This window comes from Nicotiana tabacum, chromosome 19, assembly GCF_000715075.1.
Source record: "Nicotiana tabacum cultivar K326 chromosome 19, ASM71507v2, whole genome shotgun sequence".
NCBI lineage: Eukaryota > Viridiplantae > Streptophyta > Magnoliopsida > Solanales > Solanaceae > Nicotiana > Nicotiana tabacum.
Genome location: NC_134098.1, coordinates 108,519,641 through 108,532,725, shown reverse-complemented (window position 1 = coordinate 108,532,725; position 13,085 = coordinate 108,519,641). Strand labels below are relative to the sequence as shown.

The 13,085-nt window shown below is 41.4% G+C and overlaps 1 pseudogene; it reads right to left on the bottom strand.

Moving 5' to 3' along the window:
- Positions 1–1,809: 1,809 nt before the first annotated feature.
- LOC142173296 (uncharacterized) overlaps positions 1,810–13,085 on the bottom strand; it is a 139,076-nt pseudogene continuing 127,800 nt past the window's right edge.

Here is a 13,085-nt window from a genome sequence, read left to right as displayed (position 1 = left end):
ACATCGTGAGACCAGGACAGTGTGGAGAAGCATCGATAAATGCTATTAACATTGATGATACGGCTTAGAGGAATTCCTCTCTTGCTGCCGGACTGATTCCTTTCCTTTTGATGTGGACAAATGGGCATCCCTAGAATCAGCTGCTCTCCTTCCTGTTGGAGGAAGACAATGCGAAAAAATTAATATATTAGTAAGGCAAGGTGATTGTTCGTTGACAACATTGGGGCGTAGCGGATTGACTATTGGGATCTCTTTAGCTTTAGTATGACTATTACTATAGGCGCTGGAGTCAGCTTGTCTGAGTATGTAAACTATGTGGTGGATACGATAACAAATAAGCCTTCTACATCAGCCAATTCTTCTTCCATGAGGGACTTCAATGAAGCAAGATTTGTTGATTTCATGTTCATCGTATCGACCCAGACCCAGACCCAGACTCCTTTTATGCAATTATGAAATCCACAGAACTTTATCAATTCCAACGCAACTTATCCTTTGGGAGTTGACGTAACAAACTACGTGAGCCTCCCAACGAAGCCAACATAAATCTGATCTGAATAAAACAAATAAAAGGAAGTTTTATTATTGTGGTATACAAGCCACCTGTTCTGGAACTTCCAGTTCCAATCGAAGCATGTAGATCCATAAATAGATTTGTATGGATAGCCACTTCAGTCGTGCTCGTTCTTTCTCGAAAGTAGTTTTTTTCTCGAAACATGGTCAACCAGAAATAATTATGTTCGCGATTCTTCATCCACCGATGGAAACAAATGCTCTAGTTTTCCATTCTCATATGAGGCCGGAAAGTGGATTGGCACCAGGTCGGCACAAAGTGATTCATCATGCTCAAATATGAGCCGATCGCTCGTTAGGGATGGTTTATAGATCATTAAATTCCCACAAATAGAATGAAAAGTGGGTCCATGTAAATGATCACGACCTCGCAAACAACAATGCTCCTTCCCCATATGGAGTTCGGAACCCAACGGCAATCGTTGAGTGAACTGTACCTTTGTTGTGTTAGTTGACCTAAGCCAGACCCTTACTGCTGGGGTGGGGCTTGGCCTCCGAACCGTACGTGGGATGCATTTTTGCCTCATACAGCTTGGGCTGAAGACCGGGGGAAGTTTAGAAGAGATGGGGAAATATAGCAGTTGTCGGTCGGGGCGAGGATAAGCTTTCTTCTTCACAAGCCTATCCCCCAAAAAAATTGACCCCGTAGCGCTAGCGCTTCGCGTTATTTCTATTCCATCCCATTCCATTCCGGGATAGGCGGCTTATACTAAAATAATAGGTGATGTAGTCATCGTCTGACCAATTAGCTCAGACACCAGACCGCCCGTGCCCGCCCATTTTGTCTTGCCCTAAATGGAATGGCTCTCTTAGTTACGCTGTGCCCCGACCCGAGTCCCCACGTCCACTTTTCTCCGCCCGCAATCCAATAAGTTGGCAAAGGCAATACAAGATTAGGGTCGTCCCCTTCATTCTATGTTGACCCCGGCCCGGGCTGGCTTTTGGGAAGCCCGTTCCCACCGCGTGCATGGCCCGGCTGGCCTGCCAGCGGTAGTGGGAATTCTCTCATTCCCTGGTCAAAGACTTGGTTGTATGCGGGATCTACTCCACGAGGAGCGGTACGGACGTAGATGATATCATCATGACCCCTCTTTTTGTACTGCTAGGCATGCTGAACGCCACTTTGCCAACTGGCGTTACCTGCGCTTTCATGTCTCTCAGTGTGGTCGGCACTGGGTGTTTCCGATCTGCTAGGCTTACACCCATTCGCACTAGTTCATCTAAAGTTCCTTACCCTTATGCACGAATTATTGAATAAGACATCTTCCTATCAAGGTTAAGGACTTGACTGAACATCTCAGCGGCAGGATTGAATACCTGGATTGAATCAGAATTTACGCCGCCCACCCTGAACAAATAGGAGGCATGGGCCACAGGTCGCACATAAGCCGCTTGGTCGCATGATAGAAGAACACCCAACATAAAGATGCACACTCCTCCATGTGAAATATTCGTCTTCACAGGAGCTTTTTGATAGTAGTCGTGACCAACAGCCATCAGCAATCGGCTTGTTGGTAAGGTGAGAGCTTCAAGCCCAATTTCAGGTGGCGCACCCTCCACACAAGCACCGCCCGATGAAGGGGGACGGGGAAAGCTATAGGCCCAAAACCTTCGAAACTTCTTTCTAAATGGGGGTGCCTGAGGCACCTCATTTTCTCATTTCGTCGTTGCTCATTCCTGTTTAGGCCGAAGTGTTTGGCCTTTCCTTCTCCACACCCGCTCAGGCTTCGCTGACCTATCACGTGGCAAAACGAAGAAAGTACGAAATAATAGTAAATGGAGCACACCGCAGAAAGATTCTAAATATGAGAACTCCCCCTTGGATTCGAGAATAAGGAAATGATGAACGGGAATGAAACGAAATAAAGTGTTTCTAGCTCTAGTTTCAGATGCGCTTCTCCCAATTATGTCTAGTAATAGAATAAGGCGGCTTGCTCTGACCAAGACTCCACTTTTTGCTCCGTTCGCGGAGCGTATGAATTTTCTGGAATGTAGATAAACCAAAAAGGGAATGAAGAGATAGAAATAGGAATTATAGTACCATTGGAAAAAAGGGCACCTGTGGGAACATCTCTACTGACGAACCATTTCAATAGTATGGGTGCTGCCGTGCAACGAGGCATGACCATGGAAGTAATGAAAAAGAAAAAGTTATGTAGTTTGACTATCTGTTCTATCCGTTAGAGTTTTGCTTCTCTAGAGAAGGTGAGAGGCTAAAAATGAAAGTGTTCGCAACACATACCGAAAGGGTACTAATTAAGCCGATCATTAATGACTAGTTAAAACACCAAGAGTGGTTTGATCCCCAATTTGATCAGATCGCTCTGAGAAAGATAAAATGAAAACTCTCATAGTTTGGAGCCCAGCTCCAACAACTTCTTCGTAAGTGAGGTGAGGTACTTCTTTTGGTTTGAATAGGGGGTCGCCCTGGTTTTGGTTGAAGTAGCCACACCTTTAGTCGTAGGTAGTTTAAACCCATAAACCAAGTCCACTTGCAGCCATGCTGATCAAAATGACTAAGTTTAATGACTTGACCAGTCACTAGCCCCCATATTATAAGATTATCTCAACCTGTGGTCGACATTCCATTTCCCTTAGTCGTAGGTGCTCGTTCTATTTTGATTTGAATGGGTCGGGGCTCCTGAGGTACATATGGCCGACCCTTCGGATGTCTCGGTGATACAAACAAAGAAAAGACGATGGTTTTTAATATACCCTCGAACAAAAAGCCAATCCTTACACAAGGAGGAAATAGAATAATATAACTTATTTTTTCCTTCTCGTTGATTTCCCCTCGACAATCAAGCTGCACTTCCTTCTAACAAGTGATTGAGAGTTAGCAAGTAACCTTGCCCACCAGGTAGGAGGTTCGCTGTCCCCCTCCTTGCTGGTTCGGCCATAGTACGACACCTGCAGTCGAAGCTACGATCAGATCCGATTGGATCTGGTCTTATCCGACCCAACTCTAGAACTTAGAACGACCGGCCTATTTGGATGATAGAACGGGGAGAGGGGGAGTCGTGCCCATTCTCTATCCGGGAATGAGCAGGAACATAAATAAAAATGGAAAACCGAATACATGTACATGATGTAATGACATTCAAAAATACGTGATCCGATTTGATAGGCTGCCCGCAGAAAGGAAAGAGTGTACCGACCGCATAAAAATTCATTCTTGTGTTTAGCGCGTAGGCCCATGTCTCCCGAACGATCATAGTACGACCGCTCATCTAATATAAAATCAATGAGTATATCTCACCTCCCCTTCCCCATACAATATCCGGAAGGGATAGCATATCCACAGAAGAGAGAGTATGGGCCGTTGCCCAACATTTAGTTTAGATGCGGCTCGAATGCCTTTATGTTATAGGCTGTGTTAATCATGCTTCCTTGACAAAAAACAAACTCTTTTTTCATGACAACAGTCGCGACTATAAAGGGCGGGGCGGTAAGCTCTCTATTAATAATAGGGGGCTATTCATAGTAAGAAACTACTAGACTATATGGATTCCAAGTAAACTTTAACTTCTACTTGGTTGATTAATTCAGGGGCAGTGCTGGAACATAATGTTGGACGATCTCCATTTCCATATAGTAATTGAAGTCAAATAGGAGCAAACCAGGTGCAATTCAATCCTTATTCCTAGCAATGATTCCCAAAAATGCAAAACCTCACTAGACCGAGGTCCATTGCTATGGGGACTACACTATATAAGAGAATGATTTAGGTAATTGCCAATTGTTTCTATTGAAAGACAGGCTGGCTCTTTAAAAAGGGCGCTCTCCTAATCTCATTTTGATAGGAAGAGATATTGTTAATTATCCCAAGGAGGCTTACAACTCAGCTGATAGATCAGGTGAGCCAGCCATGAACACTAAACTCACCAAACCAGCCGCATATGAAAATTTGAATCACAGGTTTCTATATGCTTAAGGAAAATGGATTTGTAGAGTAGGATACGAAACTTTATTTATATATAATGGAAAGCCCCTATAATCCAGGGACGACCAGTGGAGTTCATAAATGAAACCAAAGAAAGGTCCGCGACAAAGCTGTCCCCTCTCTCCATATCTCTACTTACTGGCTGGGTGCTAATAACACTATAATAATAACAAAGCCAGATAGAGATACTGTTCGTTCAGAATTTATTCAGATGTTGAGGACCCATGAAAAAATCCACCTTATTCACGCTCCGCACAACAACTTGCCCGGTCAATATTATATGTCTATGCTAAAGTTGGTGATCTATTTTCGTTGCCCCCTTTAAGCGTATGTGATATAATCATTATTATCTCAGAGGAGAAGTGTGCATTGTCCCCACTTAAGTTATTAAGTATTCCCAAAGACGAGGCAATTTTTTTTATGTTGAAACTTTATGTCAGCCATGGGACACTGATCATAAATGGGTTGTTTGTCCCGGTGAAAGGGACGCTCTCATTTTAATCGCTCTGGCACATTTGTTGAATAGTTGTTTTATGCGTTCATCTATCTTTCAGGAGTAGTCGTGTGGTTTTCCCAGAGATCTTCCTGAGTTCTTTGCCAAATTAGGTGGAGTGGGGAAGATTAGAACTATTTTCATCTTGAATCTAGCACCCTCACAAGGTACTATTCCTCATAAATGAATTTTACGAAAGCTGGCACCTTTGGTGCGTGATAGCTATGTAATATCATTAGTTTCATCCTTTTTAAAGATACCAGTTTATGACCAAAATAGTATTAATTATTCTATTACGGAAGTAGGGATCCCACACGTTGGGTTAATCACTAAGGTCTTATACAATTTTATGTTGGATGATTTCGACCGGGGATTTAAATAGCTATACCCTAGTCTTTCTTATTATCCTTACTTGGCTGACTGTTACGTATTATTTCCATTGTCTAGTCTCTAAAGCGAGCAGCAGTGTAAAGAAGAAATGAATAGTATCCTCTTAGAGTTAAATCTTGATGGGTATATCACAACTATTCTACCTGGTAGGGATGCCCATGTGACACGTGATGGCCGTTTGATTATTCTAAGACAAGATTGCAGTCTTCACGTTGTCGAACAATCAATATTCTTTCTTTAGTTCAATTTGTAGTCAATATGTTTTATACAAAAAGGAACCCATGCAACGATAGGAAATCCTTTTTTTAGAGAGCCAATGCCTTAAGACAGACCCTAATAGCAGTTGTCGCCTACTTCACTGAGTTGTGGTTCTAAAAAGAAGATTTAGCTTGGTATATTCCATCAAGAGAAAGCCATATCTATATATAGAAAGAAAAATAGAAATTGTATATGGGTGCTTAAACTTTCCTGAGGATTTTAAGACCCGATCACCCGTCAAAGAAATATCCTTAGGTGTTAAGTCTACAGCTCCGTAGCTTGTGTCGCCTATATAGGGTAGAAAAGAATGCTTTGCATAAACATCTCAATGTCCAAAATAAAAGGGACAAGGGGAAGAATCGACGAGGCGAGTGCTCACGAATAGAAAATCGTGATGGAAAAAGTGTGAGCAGAATTCTAAACTCGAGATATGCAAAATAAAAAAAACTCCCTGGGAGATGGTATTCTTTGTTTTAGGTCTTGATAGATTTTTCTATCGATTGAAGTTATTACGTTGGCTGATTAAATCTTTTCCTAATGCCTTTAGGGTCTATGAAGAGAGCCCAGTTCCAGGCCCTCTTTTAGAAAGAAAAAATGGTACAAAAAGAGGGCTTGGGGTATATATACTATACAAATTTATGATGGTTTATTATCATAAGAACAAAGATCAATCTAGGTCGAGATGAATGGAAGATGCTTCTGGAACTAGTTTTTGATAGGGTCTATCTTAGCTCGAAGGAAAGAACAACCAAAGTTACACCCCCAACGAATATGGATTCAAATTAGTTAGTATTTGACAAAGAACCTAATGTAATTTAAGAAGTAGTAACCGGAATAAAAGTTTTCCAAAATGGTGTCAACCGGTAATAGAATGTAGCTAGATAACTTATGCCACAACATCCAAAATATGTGGGATGGAGTTCATGGTACACTAACTTAACCTTCAAGGTCAGATAGTGCTACAGTGAACATCAATCTACTATCTAGCTCAAAATTAGCCTCACGAACTACTAACACTATAATTCGTATAGCCTCCTTTTTTTTGTGCTATTTCATCATAGGCTGTCGGGACGTCCTTCTTAGCACTACATGGGAAGAGAATTTATCTATTCAGCCCCCCCGACTTCAGATACAAACTCTAACTTCTTGGTCTAACTTGGACTAATCCCTTAGCAGGCAAGAAATTCCTCCTAACCAGACAGAAAGTAAGTTTCCACTCACTACCAAAGCACTATCGCACCTCTACTATATTCAGCGTAACGAGCTTTTAGTCTTTACGAGGGAACCCCCTTAGACAAATTCAATCTCAAAGGTCAATTAAGCCTTTGAAACTAGTGAAAATAGGTGTCACAGTCTGAGTTCCTCCTTTCAATGAGACTTTCTTAGTTTGTCAAACTTTCTCTCCTTCACCAGGAAAGTTATCCGATATGCAAGATATCTGATTGATGTGCCTGAATAAGGTTGATCAATGGTAGCTGCTTGGAGCTTTCTCTATACCTTAATTGAACTGCCCTGCTATTAGCTCGGGTTCTTGCTTAATGAGGCATCCCTTGTTTTCTCTTGGATTGGACTAAGCGGCAATCCTTACTGTGGAAGCAGACCTTGTCATTCTTCTCCTTCAATGCCAGTGGATAAGTACACTAGGGCTGGAATGCTCTTTTATCATGTATGTGGATTACTTGGTCGATTACCTGATTGCACTAGTCTCATAGCCCTCTCTTTAGCGTCCCGCCATTCCTTCTTGTTAACACAGGAAATCTAACTCATTCTAAGGTAGAGCTCTTAGAGTCCTACTTAAAGTGAAAGGTAGTTCTTTAGTTAAAGCAAGGAGAGCAGAAACTGAGGGAAAAAACCTATGTTCTTACGCGGGATGGGAATAAAGGCTACTAAGAGCGGAACTCACGACCTAAGTACTAAGTAACCTTAGAATGGGGATGCCAATCTTATACAGAAAATACCGCTATCTAAAGTAACCTTGCAGGGGGGCTGCGTATAGCATTCTAAGATCTCAATACGAGAAAGAAATCAGACCTATAACCTCACTGCAGTGGCTTGTAGACTTGCTTTGCTGCGGAAAGCTCAAGTGAAAACCTATTAGAACTGTGGGCCTCACCCGTCTACTACTCGACCTTAAGTAACTACAGTTAGGAGGATCCATCCAATAGCTTAATGACTTGCTTGGGTCATCTAAGAGGTAAGGCCTCCTCCGATCGACCCTAACTTTCATTATTAAGCTAAATGAGTTCCCTAGCCCTTCAAGTTTACACGCCGATCCTTTTATGATTGAATTATTCTTCCTCTCCGACTGTATGATATTATTCTAGGAAAAGCTAGTGATTAGCTGGCAGTATCGTATCTCGGCTAAGGGCCGACTCCACTACTTAAGATTGTCGAATCTAATCTACCTTCTATGACCTATCTTCTGGTATTTGAACCAGTTACGTTGATTGTTGAACCTGACTTTGCTTTGACACGTTGGCCATTACCTATATCTTAATTAATTGGAAGAGTCAGTGGCTATCCTGCACAGGAAGATGTTAACTCTTTCCAAAGCAAGGGGGCATTGCTCTAATCACTTATGTAATTTGTTTATGTCATAACCCTCCTTTTGAATGCCTAGGTTGTAACCTTTATAGCGATAGGGCGTAAAAAAAAATCTTTCGATCAGAAAAAGGAAAAGAAAGACCGGCCACATAAAGATAAAACAGACAAGAAAAATGCCAGACTCCGTATGGAAAGACAGAAGCTGACAATTTTTAAAGTCATGATCAACGGGAACATCCGCCTGAGCGAGCTCAAAATGGGTATTTCCGGCCAGTTTTGAGTTTAGGAATCAGAGTTTAAGACACGCAAAGGCATCATTCTTGCTAGGAACTTAAGTAGAAGAGTAAACCCCTAAAGAGTAAAGTAAGGCCTAAAGTCTATCATTGACCGAATAGAGAACTTAGCTTCAAAGCTGGAAGTGAAGGCTTTACCTTTCCTTTAATCAAATCAATGCTAGAGAATACATCAGAAGCTAATTAGCGCATAGGCAGCACTACGCCGTCTGTTGTACCGTTTTAGAGAGAATTTGAGTTAAGAGACTAATCCAAATAAAAGAAAGTGACCAATCTTTCTGTGGAGGCGGCAAAGGGATAGTAAGGCCTTGAAGCCAAGAAAGAAGCTATTAGAAAGAAGTTGAAGCTATAACAGCAGAAGGGGAGAAAAGAAATGACCTATGAGGTATCCTATTTCAAACACAAATTGTATCAAACCTCAATTTTTTTCTTTTTTACTACCTATAGATAGTATTCAGAAGAAGGGTTGGTTGCATACCTGCTATAAGGGGGGTGCCCCACTAAAACTGTCTCCAACTAAATTCATTTTAGTTTCGTTGTGAGCCAGAGCTCTTTTTGATTCTGTTTTATCTCAGTCAAACTCTATTTGCTAAATAGAAGAACATTTAACGCTTCAGCGGCGAGATCCTTGCGTGAGCAGCGACTAAGCAACATCCAATCTTTCTTAACACTTTGTACTCTTGAAGGCCCCTCCTCTACGGAAGGGTACAGAGATGAGGCCTTTGATCCAACTCTTTTTTACATAAAGAAATAAAAATCCAAAAACCGGGGAATCCATCGGTCGGATAACAATTTTTTCTAGTAGCACCCACGACAAAATATACGGAATATACATCTTGTTTTGTGATGGAGGCACGCGTGCTAAAAGAACACCAACATGGAAACTCCCATACATAATATAATAAAGAAAAAGAATAATTATGCCAGCAGAGGACCCTGCTCAAAATAAGTTTTTAAGGTTTTCCCTTAAGATAAGTCTCGGATCAGGACTTGTTTCAATAGCCTTTCGAATGAGTGAAATATCAGGCAAAATGGATACCAATTTCGGGGGGCACGTTATAGCTTTCGAGCGAGACAACTCATCAACGATTGGTGCAGGATTGACCACTCAGCTATCCAAGTTACATAAAAGACACATTTTAAAGTTTTTCCCCGCCTCATTAGGGCACACATTGAGTCCCAAACTTTATGTCTGAAGCAAATGCTGGAAGTCCTAGATGGTGGTTTGGAATATCAAAGAGGACACCTGATCCACACTCTCTTCCCTTGGTAAAGAGGAATTTCAAATCTAAATCAATCATTTGATCAAATAAAAAAAGTACTTGGGCCTTGGAGGCAGCGACTGGGAAAGTGAAGGGAATAGGAAGACGAAGAATGAAGTCACTCGACCAAAAGAAGGTCTTATTTGATTTCAAAGTGAGGAGCCAGACATAGACAGATTGCAATTGCAAAAGCCAACTCTAAGAAGCAACTTTACTTTAAAAAGGGGCAAAAGAAAAGCAAAGGAGAGAAAAAAAGGGGAACTTAACATATATAAATCGGTTACGCACTAAAGGAAAGATATATTCTAGTTATCCTACCCAACTACACAAGATATTCTACATGAGGTTAACAAAGGAGTCACTGGTTATTGGCCTCAAGACGAAGACGAGCTGACTAGGATCATAAGGTTAAGATAGGGCTAGGCTTTCTCTCATGGACCTTTTTATATTATATTACGATATACGACCGTTCGCCTTTTCATCACTTTGGCTTGGACCTAGTCTAGGGTGTAGGCTTGCTTCGCATAGGCTCGGTTCGGTGGTAACTAAATATAGAGAGAAGAAAATCCTTAGGTTGACCAAGGATAGGAAATCTACACTATCTACTGATGCGGGAAAGGTTGTTGAGAAGGGGACATGTGATCAATTTGTTCTCCTTTCTAACCGATCCATTGCGTGTCACGTCGCCCTATCAATAGAGGAAGAAGGCGTATGCTCATGTCTAAAATCTTTCTTACCAATCATATAGTCAAGCTTGAGGGCCTCCCTTTTTTGATGATCTTGTCACTTCTCTTAAACTATAGCTTCAAGCTACTATTGATGCAAGAACAAACCAATATAAATAGGTATTTCTACGTGTAAGAATGAATATATGATTAATTCAAATACATGAACCCGGCAAGAGTTGACCATGCAGGGGAAGTGACTAATGAGCGCGGTACCTTATCTTATGCCAGGTTGAAACCTTCCTTTAATATGTCCCCCACAAAAAAGCGAAAGAAGAAAGAAAAAAATTTCCTAGTTCTTTGACCCAATACCTATTGAATGGGAATTGTTTGACGACTTGATGAATATGTGCTTGTGGTCGAAATTCTTCCACCATGGAAGATGTACTTTGATAGTGTTGCTCATCAAGATGGAGCTGGAGTCCTCTTCCTTACTTCTGAAGGAGAAGTGCTGCCGCACTCATTCACCTTGTCAAAACCTTGTTCCAATAATCTCGCAGAGTACCAAGCCCTCATACTTGACCTGAGATGGCTGTGAATTTGAAAGAGTTGCAACTCTTATGGAGATTAAAAATTAGTGATCAATCAACTCCTTGGTAATTATTCAGTTAAAAATCCTGACCTGAATTGATTCCATACAATAATTACGCAAACAAAAAGGCTTATTGGGTGGCTTGGTGATGTAACCATAGACCATGTCCCAAGAAAACAAATAGACAAGCAGATGCCCTTGCAAGACGCTCTAGATCTATAGCTACTTGTCTTGGTTGGAATGCTTGCCTTGGGGCAGAAAGGTCAGGCTTTGAAAATAGTTACTCTACCATATGTCGAGCAAGAGTTTGCTTGCTTTCCCTAGCAGGGTCAGAATTAACTTACATCCGTTCTCTAACTCATCTTTCTTTTGCTCCATTCCCGAGCTCCTTGATCAATAGGTCCGGGAGAGGAGCTGAAAGCCATTTGATTGTAAGGAGAGGAGCCGTGATCTTCTTCTCTTTCCTTTAGAAGGAATAGACAAGTCTCACTCTTTCCCTTAATAGGAATCCAAAAGCAGAGATCAGCCTACCTATCTAATGATATCGGCCTAACTCAACTAGTGGAACTACCCTTCTTCCTTCTCAGCTTGGTAGCATCCTCCTTCTCATCTAAAGAGTCTTCCTTCCAAACTGAGCTCGGGCCCAGCCCACCGGCAACCTTGAAAAGAGAATTCTTTCTCTCTCCCAGTCCGGTTCGTTTGAACCACTTCGTTCGGCGGATCACCGAACTATGTAGAATTGGACTATCACGCCCTCTATTCTAGCTTATTATTTTGAAATACTCTACCTAGTAGAAAACATCAGAGTCTGGTTATAAACCAACTTCCTTCCTCTGGAAGGAAAAGCAAATGCGATCTAAGCTAGACGCCCTGGAATTCCATTATGTAGGGAAGGAGGACCTACTGAATAAGTCATAATCAATTGTAGGCGGGTGAGAAAATTGATTTTCCTCTTTCATTTAGTATTCATTGTCGAATCGGACGCTTAACCCCCGCCCCCAACTACGGGGGAAATCATACTTTAACTTCCTGCCTTGACCTAGGCCTCACATCGATCGTTCTGTACACTAAACTCATCAATCAACCTTGACCTTGACTCTCACTACGTACGCCAACTCTATCTATTAATGAAGATGCTTTATCTAATGAAGCAGGAAGAAGACTAAAAAAGTAATCGAACAGACAAGGCTCTGTAAGAGAAGATCTAACTAGAGTACGCCTGGAACGACGAACGAGGAGTATGAGACGAGAGTTCCGAAGGTAAAATTGGGTTGGCTTAGCTGGTAAAGCTTGTGTTCCAGGTCAATAAAGACTACAAACTAGGATTGCTAACAAAGCGAGGCTGCTAAAGAAGAGCTTGTTCCGGTTTCGGATAGGAGAATAAGAAGAACGGAAGTACAAGAGGACAAGAAAGAGAAGAGGCGAGTACAGTTTCACTTCAGTTTCACTTGCTTGGTAACCTCTTTCCCGGTTAGATATAGGAAAGAATCCAAAGCTTGCAAGGATGTTAGGCTTTGAACACTGTTAGGACATATAAATTGGAAAGCTAGGAAAAAATAGTCCTCCCTATACTGAATGGATCCGGTATTTTAGAACTGGTGGTGGGAACTGAACGAAATCATAAGGGGCCTTAGCCCTTAGAATCGAATTCTAAACTGGCGTGGTGTTGTTGGATGCTTCTGATCAATATAAGAAGAAGAGAAGGAAAAAAAATAATGAATTTCATTATGATCTAAAGCCTTACCCAACTCATACTCGTACTTAGACAAAAGTGGTCAGTACTTTTCTCGTTTCTCTATACCCTACTCTCTGATGAAACCCTTCAGAATGCTCTATGTTTTATAATCCGTAGTTTTTGGGGAGGAGTGTATATATATATATCCTTAATGCATCTAATTCTAATTATTAAACTATGTTTTGATTGGATAGTTCGTCATAAGCTAGCTCTAGGTTGGGACGGGGTAAGTCTAACCGTTGTATCGCCAGTATGCCCTTCCTAAGAAGAACTGACAAATCAAATAATGGACCATTTCCTATATTCTATATTTCTAATTCTTCTAGTGATTTTTGTT